General features: G+C 42.6%; 1 long non-coding RNA gene across 1 annotated transcript; it reads right to left on the reverse strand.

Moving 5' to 3' along the window:
* Nucleotides 1-1,344: 1,344 nt before the first annotated feature.
* LOC138748957 (uncharacterized) lies at nucleotides 1,345-9,967 on the reverse strand. The gene is made up of 3 exons (XR_011348334.1): nucleotides 9,902-9,967; nucleotides 2,906-3,017; nucleotides 1,345-1,826 (listed from the first exon to the last, which is right to left on the reverse strand). It is a non-coding gene; the product is annotated as an uncharacterized lncRNA (long non-coding RNA).
* Between the last annotated feature and the right edge of the window lie 2,614 nt (nucleotides 9,968-12,581).

The following is a 12,581-nucleotide window of genomic DNA, read 5'->3' on the forward strand; positions in this document are numbered from 1 at the left end:
TCACAAAAATTATCCGATGGGCTTTTGATATGCTCTAGTTACTTTCAGGACAAGTTTAAAGAGTGAAATGTTTGCTCTTCTGCAGTCCAGGCTTCATATTGCACTGTGCCTTGTTGCAGATGAATAGTATGACCTGGGAAACATCCTAATACAAGATGGTATTTAAAAGCTGAAATGATTCTGTTGCATGCATTGCAACAGCAACAGGTGTCCTAGTAGATCAGTGGATCTGATTATTATTTAAATAGCAAGTGATTGCAGAGGAGTTGGGAGTGCTTATGCATGAAATGCAAAAGGTTGGTTTGCAGGTGCAGCAGGCTATTGAGAAGGCAAATGGAATGTTGATCATCCTTGCTAGTAGGATTGAATTAGGAACAGAGTGGTAATGATGCAACTGCACAAGGTACTGGTGAGGCCACATCTGGAGTACTGCATGCTGTTCTGGCCTCCTTGCTTGAGGAAGGATGTATTGGCTTTGGAGGCAGTGCAGAGGAGGCTCACCAGGTTGATTCTAGAGATTTGGGGGGTGATTAGCCTATGAGGAGAGATAAAGTCATCTGGGGGGTGTAACAACTTGAATTTAGAAGAATGAGAGAGAATCTGATAGAAATGTAGAAAATTACAGAAGCCATAGATGAGACAGAGGTAGGTAGGTTGTTCCCATTGGTGGGGGAGATGAGAACTAGGGGACATAGGCTCAAGATCCAGGGTAGTAGATTAAGGACAGAGCTGAGGAGGAACTATTTTTCTCAGATGTTGGTGGATCATTGGAATTCACTCCCCATTGAAGCAGTGGAGGCTACCACAGTAAATATATTTAGGACAAGGTTGGGCAGATTTTTACATAGTAAGGGAATTAAGGGATATGGGAAAAGGCAAGTAGGTGTAGGTGAGCCTATCATCAGATCAGCTATGATCTCATTGATTGGAAGTGCAGGCTTCAATGGGCTGGATGGCCAATTTCTGCTCCTATTTCTTATGATCACAAAAGTCATAGAATATATCTCTGATTTATTTTTAATTTGCACATCCAGATCCCAACTGGGTGCAGGAAACAGAGACTATTCTTGTTTCCACTTGGCCTTACTAACCATTGTTCTCTGATCTGCCTGTCTTGTTGGAAAGAAGCAGCCTTCTCTTTAGTTGAAAGGGAAACATGAGTAGCCAAGTTTGAACACAATCTTGTTGATGTGTTGGATCCTGTCCAGAACAAACAAAAGGCCCAAGGCTTTTGACAGCAAGACCATGCCGAACACAAATGCGACTGACAACAACTAATTGTAAAGCCTGGGCGTTTTTATTTGTTGTTGTTGTGACATTAATAGGATTTCATACAGCATGAGATTTCTGTGGTAATGAAGAGTCTTTTGGATGTTGTTCATCAGCCTCTTTAAGTATTCGAAGCAGCTGTTTTATGTTTCCGTGCATGCTGCCAAATGAAAGGGTTCTTCCCATGACATAATGGTTGTCAAAGTACTTTGTAACTTCGCATATCCTCCTAAGGTCATTCCTGTCCAAAGTAAGCTGCAGCCAGGTTCTCCAGAGGTCTGCAAAATTACACATCACAGTCAGAAGCCACTGAGTTCATTGTGCCTGTGTACAACATGGTGCTGGTGAGGGAGTAAGGGTGCTCTGCATATTGACTTGCCTTTTATTAGAGCCTTTATATTTTTATTAGTGGCTGAAAAGTAGGGTCTGCATGAAGTGATTGGTTCAGTAGTCCCCCATCTTCCAACAAATTCACTCTGTAAATTCCAATTTTTCAATGACTCATCGATTTACTTTGTCATAGCATCTGCTCCCTGGGAATGCTTTCCAGATCATAACTGTCAATTAAATGAAAAAAAAATCTAGTAATTCCTCTGGATATTTTCCCAGTTATATTAAATCTCTGTCCTCTGTTTACCCACCATCCAGTGGAATCAATTTTTTTAAAATCTCCACTAAAGACCCTCATAATCTTCAGGACCTCTAAACTTCACTACAATAATTAGTGCAAGCCCAGTTTCTCTCTTCCTTCCATAGAGCTGGTTTCTCATCCCTAGTCAATCTTAATAAATTATTTTAGTCCTCCCCCTCCCCAAAAGCTCTTGAACTCCTTAAAGTAATACTGTAGAGCTCGTCGAAAGAACCAAAGACTTGTTGATCCAAACCAAGGCTTTTATTAGCAAAAGACAGGAGAATCGCTGTAAGCACAGTCTAGATAGGGTAACTATATACACTATGTACATTGGTGATAGATCTGTACTATCACAAATACGCTGGCAGGAGCCTAGTTTTTAGCATCTTACATGCTCACGATTACCAACTTGGGTACAACATTTTTGAAGAAAATTTCTCCCTTTTTTAAAAAATAACATTTATTAATCATCTCTTAAGACCTCCATCTTTCAGAGTTCCGCATCTTGAAATTTGAGAGTTAAGTATATTTTTGACCTGAATTGTGAAACCTGGCTTCCCATCTGTGGGCTTTGGAGGACATTATGGTGAAGGCTAAGACAACGTCACAGAAACAGCAACGAAGAGATATCAGACAGTGGCCCTGGGGATCGTGATGGTTGGAAATCTGGTTGACGGGGAAATGTTTGGGAGGTGGAGACCAGGTATGCTGACCAAGATTTAGTCTGACTGATTTAGGCCTGTGACTGGAGCCTGTGCTCAAGAGAGGCATTGAGGTTCCTATTGTGCAGTATGCAAAAGGGCTGGAGAAACACAGCAGGTCATGCAGCATCCCCACATAGTCAAAAGCAGTTGATGTTTCAGCAGATTCCTGTTGTGCTTGATTCCAGACTTAAACTCCCAGATGGGCCCAGTTGATGTGCCTGCTACTCATGAGAAATAAGTACTGAGGAGTGTGTTTGAGACATGATTTAGGCCATTATTTGAATATATAAAAACCTCTTACCGATATCAGGGATGGCAAAAGCCATAGCTGAGGCATCACTGCATTGATTGGAAAGTTCAACCTTACTTCCTCGCCAGTGAAGAATAGATATCTTCAGGACATCAAAAGGTAGCTAAATAGACATTATCTTATCACAGCAGGAAAAATAATTTTAAGATTTCAAATGTATTGTCAGAGTACATGCATGACATCACAGACAACCCTGAATTTATTTTTCCTGCGGGCGAAGCAAAATTAAACTTATTGGTAGTACAAATAAAACTGTACTCAATGTAGACATGCAGATAAGAAATGTAAACAAATTAATTGTGCAATACAGAGAGAAACAAATAATAAAGTGCAAATATAAGAGTCCTTAAATGTCCCTGATTGAGTTTGTTATTGAGGAGTCTGATGGTAGAGGGGTAGCAGCTGTTCCTGAACCTGCTGGTGCGAGTCTTGTGACACCGATACCTCTTTCCTGATGGTAGCAATGAGAACAGAGCAGGTGCTGGGTGATGTGGATCCTTGATGATTGCTGCTGGTCTACAACGGCAGCGTTCCGTGTAGAATTTTCCAATGGTGGGGAGGGTTTTGCCTGTGATGTCGTGGGCTGTGTCCACTATCTTTTGAGGGCATTATGCTCAGGAGTATTAATGATCCTATACCAGACTGTGATGTGGCCAGTCAGCACACTTTTCACCACAAATCTGTAGAAATTTGCCAGTAAAAATTCAAAGCTGAAGACACTCAGCTGGTCAAGTAGCATATTCTATCTCTTTGGCTTGGCTTCGCGGACGAAGATTTATGGAGGGGGTAAAAGTCCACGCCAGCTGCAGGCTCGTTTGTGGCTGACAAGTCCGATGCGGGACAGGCAGACACGGTTGCAGCGGCTGCAGGGGAAAGTTGGTTGGTTGGGGTTGGGTGTTGGGTTTTTCCTCCTTTGCCTTTTGTCAGTGAGGTGGCCTCTGCGGTCTTCTTCAAAGGAGGTTGCTGCCCGCCGAACTGGGAGGCGCCAAGATGCACGGTTTGAGGCGATATCAGCCCACTGGCGGTGGTCAATGTGGCAGGCACCAAGAGATTTCTTTAGGCAGTCCTTGTACCTTTTCTTTGGTGCACCTCTGTCACGGTGGCCAGTGGAGAGCTCGCCATATAACACGATCTTGGGAAGGCGATGGTCCTCCATTCTGGAGACGTGACCCACCCAGCGCAGCTGGATCTTCAGCAGCGTGGACTCAATGCTGTCGACCTCTGCCATCTCGAGTACTTCGACGTTAGGGATGAAAGCGCTCCAATGGATGTTGAGGATGGAGCGGAGACAACGCTGGTGGAAGCGTTCTAGGAGCCGTAGGTGATGCCGGTAGAGGACCCATGATTCGGAGCCGAACAGGAGTGTGGGTATGACAACGGCTCTGTATACGCTTATCTTTGTGAGGTTTTTCAGTTGGTTGTTTTTCCAGACTCTTGTGTAGTCTTCCAAAGGCGCTATTTGCCTTGGCGAGTCTGTTGTCTATCTCATTGTCGATCCTTGCATCTGATGAAATGGTGCAGCCGAGATAGGTAAACTGGTTGACCGTTTTGAGTTTTGTGTGCCCGATGGAGATGTGGGGCGGCTGGTAGCCATGGTGGGGAGCTGGCTGATGGAGGACCTCAGTTTTCTTCAGGCTGACTTCCAGGCCAAACATTTTGGCAGTTTCCGCAAAGCAGGACGTCAAGCGCTGAAGAGCTGGCTCTGAATGGGCAACTAAAGCGGCATCGTCTGCAAAGAGTAGTTCACGGACAAGTTTCTCTTGTGTCTTGGTGTGAGCTTGCAGGCGCCTCAGATTGAAGAGACTGCCATCCGTACGGTACCGGATGTAAACAGCGTCTTCATTGTTGGGGTCTTTCATGGCTTGGTTCAGCATCATGCTGAAGAAGATTGAAAAGAGGGTTGGTGCCAGAACACAGCCTTGCTTCACGCCATTGTTAATGGAGAAGGGTTCAGAGAGCTCATTGCTGTATCTGACCCGACCTTGTTGGTTTTCGTGCAGTTGGATAATCATGTTGAGGAACTTTGGGGGACATCCGATGCGCTCTAGTATTTGCCAAAGCCCTTTCCTGCTCACGGTGTCGAAGGCTTTGGTGAGGTCAACAAAGGTGATGTAGAGTCCTTTGTTTTGTTCTCTGCACTTTTCTTGGAGCTGTCTGAGGGCAAAGACCATGTCAGTAGTTCCTCTGTTTGCGCGAAAGCCGCACTGTGATTCTGGGAGAATATTCTCGGCGACACTAGGTATTATTCTATTTAGTAGAATCCTAGCGAAGATTTTGCCTGCAATGGAGAGCAGCGTGATTCCCCTGTAGTTTGAGCAGTCTGATTTCTCGCCTTTGTTTTTGTACAGGGTGATGATGGTGGCATCACGAAGATCCTGAGGCAGTTTTCCTTGGTCCCAACAAAGCTTGAAAAACTCATGCAGTTTGGCATGCAGAGTTTTGCCGCCAGCCTTCCACACCTCTGGGGGGATTCCATCCATACCTGCTGCTTTGCCACTTTTCAGTTGTTCGATTGCCTTATATGTCTCATCCAGGGTGAGGACCTCATCCAGCTCTAGCCTTAGGGGCTGTTGAAGGAGCTGGAGGGTTTCTACGAGGCTCTAAAGGCTGTGTACGGCCCCTCACCCCAAGTCCAAAGCCCGCTGCGCAGCTCAGACGGCAAAGTCCTCCTCAGCGACAAGATCTCCATCCTCAACCGATGGTCAGAACACTTCCAATCTCTTTTCAGTGCCAACCTCTCAGTATATTCTATATAGCAAAGATAAAGCTACATAACCAGTGTTTCTGGTTTGTTCCCTTCATCAAGTATGGAAAAAATTGTCAGGGTTTCTGATGTCTTAACAAACCTCTGTGGGATGTCACTATGACATTTTGAGTCACTCAGTTTTAATGATATTAATAATCCTTTTTTTCATTAGATGGAAAAGTAATTACTTTTAATAGTGTGCTGGGAACCATATTCTAGAAATGTGACAAATTTTCGATGAAGATTTCAAAATCGTTATTAGGTTGCTATCACCTTTCCCAGTTCTTTGCCTCACTCAATCCTTATCTATATGGCTGGCTTCAAGATGAACAATTTTTGGAACTTCTGCTCTACTTCTGAACTTTTGTGTTGGTGACTGATAACTGAGTATGTCCTTTGGTCAGGTTTTCTATGAACCTCACTGGTGGATCTTCTCGGGGCTGGCAAGTCAGAATGTGCCAGAATATCAGAGACCCAGGTGAAAAATCTGTCCAGGCATGGTCTAAAAATTGCCCTTTAAGAGTGACATTAGGATGTGGGAATAGTGAGGGGTTTTGTTTTAAAATGGCAAATGATTCAATTAATTAAGTGTTAATTTTATTACTAAAGTCTGATAGGTATTTATTAATGAAAACCTTGTGGAGAAAGATGGAGCAATGGCAAAACAGGACATCGGTGAAACAACTAGAGGACATATTACATTTCCCTGTGTTCAATGTTGCGTGTCTTTTTATTCTACAGTTCATTTTTCACCATTATCGCTCACACTTCCAATTATATAAACCCTTTTCATCTTTTTTCCCACTGATTGTGGTGACCCTTTTCTATAAACCTAAATATAATCTACCTTAATATAGATCAATGAAATCTCATTGACATGAGACATTAACTCCTTGCTTCACTCTCACAGATTCTGCCTCATCTGCTCAATACTTATCTTTCGATTTTCAGTTTTTTTGTTGTGCAGGAGAGCAGGGGTAGAGTTTCTGGACGAGTGTAGAAGAGGTGGGTCAATGATCTGGAGATGTGACGTTGAATGCCACCTTGGCAGGGTTGGATGCTTAAGTTAAGCAATTAAATAAAGATGGAACAAAAGACGAGCATAAATATTAGTAAGCAATTATTTATGAAAATCCAGCCATTCATTAGTATCCTTCAAAGAAGGAAATCCAAAATCCTTACCTGATCTAATACCTTTGCGACTCCAGGCAAGCAGTATGATTGGATTTTAACTGCCTCCTTAAATCATGGGCTGATTAAAGGTGGACAATAAATGGGAACCTTATCAGCCAAGCCAATATCCTGTTGGTGAATGAAGCTTGGGACAATTTTGCTGTAATGTCTTCTCACAGGAATAGGAAAGTCCTATGTTGGGGAATTTCAAATTATTGGAATGTTTTGGTGCCAAGAGTCAGTTGCACTCATTGAGTCATTACTTTGAAAAGCCTTTGCTCTTTGCCCCACGAACATCTTGCCTTTAAGAATGAATCTGATCCTCTTTGAATGTTTTTATTGCATCTTCTTCCATCACCCTCTTACTCACTGCATTGCAAATCGCAATCATGCATTGAGTAAAAGGAAATTTCTCCTCCGCTACCTTCTGGTCATTTTATCAATCTCTTTAAATATGTGATTCTCTCTTTAATTATTTTTAAAATGTAGACATACAGCACTGTAACAGGCCAATTTGGCCGTTTGAGTCCATGCTGCCCAATTTAAACCCTATTAATCTACACCCCAGTACATTTTTGAAGGGGTCGTGGAAACTGGAGCTCCCGGAGAAAACTCACGCAGACACGGGGAGAATGCATAAGCTCCTTACAGACAGCGCCGGATTCTAACCCAGGTTCGGTCCTGATCGCTGGAGCTGTAAAGGTGTTGCGCTCACCCCTAGGCCAACTGTCATTGTCTTTGTCTTGTCACTGACATTTCTGGTACTGCAAGCAATTTCCCCTAATTTGGTCTGTCAAAGCTGTTCTTGATTGTGAGCAACTCATTCAATTTCCTCTTAATCTTTTTTGCCTTTCCTGAGGGAAGAAAATTATCAGTAGCAATTCCATTTAGACAATTGTAGATTTTAAGAGGGATGTCAGCTACAACATGTGGTGTTTTAATGGTTAAATAAAATTTTCAAAGCCTGCAGAGATTTTTGAAAAGTATTTTATGTTTGGCAGGAGTGAAAACAATTGTTCTGGTTCCTTTTGCTATAGTACAGGGTGTGGTTTGTGGGAGTTCATACTCCCACAATTACATTGCACAGTCAAAGGAAGGAAACAGTCTGTGCACCAGGCAAAGGTCCTGGATCAGGTTTAATGTTAAGACTGTAGGGTAAAATCATTGGTTTAATTCTCTGAATCAATGGTTTCTATAAGATTCTACATAAACTATGGGCGGCACTGTTAGCACAGCGGTTAGCTCAGCACTGTTACATCTCCAGCGATTGGAACACGACTTCGAATCCCGCGCTGTCTGTAAGGAATTTCTATGTTCTCCTTGAGACGGCTTGGGTTTTCCCTGGGGGCTCTGGTTTCCTCCCACTATTCGAAATGTACTGGGGGTGTGGGTGTAATTGGGGCAGCACAGGCCTCGTGGGCCAAAATGGCCTGTTGCTGTGCTGTGTGTCTAAATTTTAAAATTAAGAATTTATAAATTTAACTAAACAATGAATTAGGAATGAAAGGGAAACAGGAATACATATATTCGTAAGAATGATTAGGTGAGAGTTTACAAGTGGATAAGGGAAAGTTGTAAAACATGCATCTATGTTTGCATTAGTGCTGTTAATGTCAGTTCAACTATATGGCTGTATGCATATCAGTATTCTGATACGTCAAGATGTATGGTTTGAGGCGATATCAGCCCACTGGCGGTGGTCAATGTGGCAGGCATCAAGAGATTTCTTTAGGCAGTCCTTGTACCTCTTCTTTGGTGCACCTCTGTCACGGTGGCCAGTGGAGAGCTCACCATATAATACGATCTTGGGGAGGCGATGGTCCTCCATTCTGGAGACGTGACCCACCCAGCGCAGCTGGATCTTCAGCAGCGTGGACTCGATGCTGTCGGCCTCTGCCATCTCAAGTACTTCGATGTTAGGGATGAAGGCGCTCCAATGAATGTTGAGGATGGAGCGGTTGGCGGGCAGCAACCTCCTTTGAAGAAGACTGCAGAGCCCACTTCACTGACAAAAGACAAAGGAGGAAAAACCCAACACCCAACCCCAACCAACCAATTTTCCCCTGCAACCGTGTCTGCCTGTCCCGCATCGGACTTGTCAGCCACAAACGAGCCTGCAGCTGACATGGACATTTACCCCCTCCATAAATCTTCGTCCGCGAAGCCAAGCCAAAGATTCTGATGTGTTTCATTCTTATTTAATACAAAGCTTAGTGTGTAGTCATGAAGTTCGCACTATGTCTGAATACAAAGACTAGGTAAAATGGCAGAGAGCATCAAACAAGGCTGAATAGCCTTGATGATTTCAGCTTAATCTAATTTACTCGCTGTTGATTCGTCTGAAGGGTGACAACATGCTGGTAAACACAGGCTTATTTAGTGGCTGGTTCATTTAATTAATGCATCCTGTGCAGCTGCTTGAGGCCATGAAAGACAAATTACACCCAGCAGTGGTTGTTTTAATGATTATTCCTGTTTCCTTTCACTATTTTTTAAATCAGTGGTATTTTGCTCTTTTTCATTGGGCCAATGTTGTGTGGAAATTACTGGGAAATGTTTCCAAAATCCTAGCATCCCAGACTGCAACAGTAAAGTGTCTGTAAAAGCTAGGAAATTGAGCAGAACTCAGTCCCTCCAATTGTTTGCTGCCTTTGCTGTCTGCCAACAGGCTAGAGCTTAACTAGTGTATGTGGAAAGAGCAGTGGTGCCTAGTCAGATAAACAGACAAGTTGCATGATAAGATCCTTGAATTCCTAGAGAAATCTAATGGAAAGGCATGTTTGAGTTGACTTGCCCAATGGTTTACACACAGCAATAGAGAATAAGTTGGTAAGAACCTGAGGTGATCCATACTGGCAGAGAGTGAAACATGAAAATCTGCAGACGATAGGATTGATGTAAAAGCACAAAATTGCTGGAGGAACTTAGCAGATCATGTAGTGTTCATACGAGGCAAAAATATATAACCAATGTTTCAGGCCTGTACCCTTGCAGAGCTTAAAATGATATCCAGAAGAGATCGAGAAAGTTTTGCATCTTTGATGCCAGACATGGTTATATATCCTTACCTCCCATGGACCTGCGAGACCTGCTGAGATCCTTAAGCATTTTACTGGCAGAGAGATGTTATCCTCCTTTTAAAAAATTAAGAAGAGATAGTCAGTGCCACAAGGCACAGCCCAAGGAGCTCGTTGCAAATAAAGATTTGTCCTTGTATCTAATCCTTCTCAATTTCCTGTTCTCCACCCCCCCACCGACACACACACACACACACACACACACACACACACACACACACACACACACACACACACACACACACCCCCCCCCCCCCTACAATACTCACTGAATGAAGTTTCAAAGCCTGTTTTTCCCAACTAAACCACCAGCCTCAGGCACTGCATCAACACTCCTGCAGAACTTGCCAACCAAGAATCCCTCAAGCCCCACAGCAGAGCAAATCTCACAGCCACGCCCCCGCATCTCCTCCTCTGAGTTAGCTTTTCAGCCAAGACCAGTAGACTTTTGGTCCATAGGAGAATTTGGATGTAACTGTATTTAAACCTACTGGTGGTGATTTCACACACCTCCTTCCCAATTAAAGGAGGGAGAAGAGAGTGTTTTCGGGATGGATGGGTCCTTCTGTTCGTTGACTGCTTTTCCTAAGCAGTAGTAGGCGTCATTGCAATTGATCAACAGGAGGGAAATTTTGTGATGTTCTGAGGTCCATTCATCACCACCTTCTGATCTTGGATGGAGCAGCTCCCATACCATTCTGTTTGGTATTCATCTAGGATGCTTTCGATAGAGCTCCAATAGAAGTTGTTAAAAGACACAGGGGACATGTCAGATTTGCTGAACTTTCTATGGGAGTAGAAACTTTGCTGTGCTTACTTGACTGTTCCCTTAATATAGATGGATCAGGTCATGTCACATGAAATGTTTACTCCCACAACTTGTCATTCCCTACTTCAGTGCCATTAGTGTGAACAAGAGACTGGGATCTACATCCTTCCCCTCCTGATGTCTATGGCTTTGTCTTATTGATGTTGAAAGAGAGGCTGTTATCTGGGCACGAAACCACTAGACTCCCAATCTCCTTACTGCATTCCATCTCATCATTGTTTAATATTCAAACAATGACTGTGGTGATGTTAGCAAACTTAGAGATGGAGTTGGAACAGTATTTAGCTACATAATTTTAATGGCTATGTCAAAATATTGAGTATTGGCATTCAAAACCCAGAATGATTGAACAGAATGGATCACAAACTGATCGGAAAGTAATTTGAGTCAAAAAAGATCTGGAGGGATCTTGATAGGAATGGAGGGGAGAATAAGAGTCTGTGAATGCTGTAACCCAGGGTGAAAAAAACAAATTGCTGGAGGAACTCGGTGGGACATGTAGCATCTGTGGAAGCAGAGAGAGATGGATGATGTTTTGGGTTGAAACACTGCATCAGGATCTCGAGCCAAAGCATAGTCTCCCTTTGCCTCCAGAGATGCTGCATTATCAGATGGATATGGAGAGGATGTTTTGTCTTATGGGAGAATTTAGAACTAGGCTACAAGGTTTAAAAATAAGGAGTTGTTCTTTTAAGTCACACAAATCAAAACGGTTTCTCTCAGAGGATCATGAACCATGCAACTCTATTCTGAGTCTTTGAATGTTTTCACCTCTTAGCAGGAATCTACAAGCAAGCAGTTGAAAATATATCAGTTGTTGATGAGGAAGAGAGTGAAAAGTTACCAAGGGACAATCAGATAAGCCAAGATTTTATCAAATAGGGAGTAGGTTTGGTGAGTTTAGTGCCTCTAGTTCCATTGTTTGAATGGAAGAAAGTGCCTTATTTTGTATGCTCTTGAAGGCAATTAAGAATGTAAAGTCAAAAATGTTTTTAGGCAATATATTAAGGTTGAAGAAATTCATTGTACTACCTCTGATTACAACTGGCCACAACTCACCAGATAACTAATTCTCCAACTTGCCTTTCATTTTGTCAGAAATGTCCTACCCTCACCTAGCAACTCAAATGAGACCAGGAACCTGCTGGAAGATACAATAACTAGTCCACAATCTGAATTGCCAATACACGTGCCGTGGAATAACTAGCCGCAGCACCAAACTGTTCATCAAAATGACCGTTCACTTCCAAACCTGAGCCAAATAAATAAAGCAAAGTTATGCACAGCAAAAAGCTTGGGCCCCATTTCATGCACATTAAAAACTTAAATTGCAGAAAAAATTCATTTTGTATTTTGGCTTTTAATTGTATGATTCAAATGCGCACTAATTAGACTTGCAGGGCTGTACAAATGCCAAATTATTTTGAAAATCAAGAGTCAGGGGAGTTAGCTCATGAACTCAGTAAATGATGTCAAAACTAACGTTTCATTTTTTTTCCAAGTTATGAGGGTCCATTGTTTTGGCAGTTATTGCTCCAAATGTAACAATTATTTAATCATGTTCCTGATTATATCCACTGTAATTGTTACTTTCTCCATGCAAGGAACATTCTGTGATTGGCTGATGCCTTCTGAAATGTAATCAAATAAAAACAAAGACAAAAAGCTGAAAACACTTTACAAGTCAGGCAGCATCTGTAAAAAGAGAAATGGTGAACATTTCAGGCCCTGGATTCTTCTTCAGGAATACAAGTGGCATTATTCTGAACAAAATTGTAGGTACAGTACATCAAACATGTTTGTGAATTAAACTGTCAGCTCTTCAGTGCCTCTACTTCCTCA

Source organism: Narcine bancroftii, chromosome 13, assembly GCF_036971445.1.
Source record: "Narcine bancroftii isolate sNarBan1 chromosome 13, sNarBan1.hap1, whole genome shotgun sequence".
Classification (NCBI taxonomy): domain Eukaryota; kingdom Metazoa; phylum Chordata; class Chondrichthyes; order Torpediniformes; family Narcinidae; genus Narcine; species Narcine bancroftii.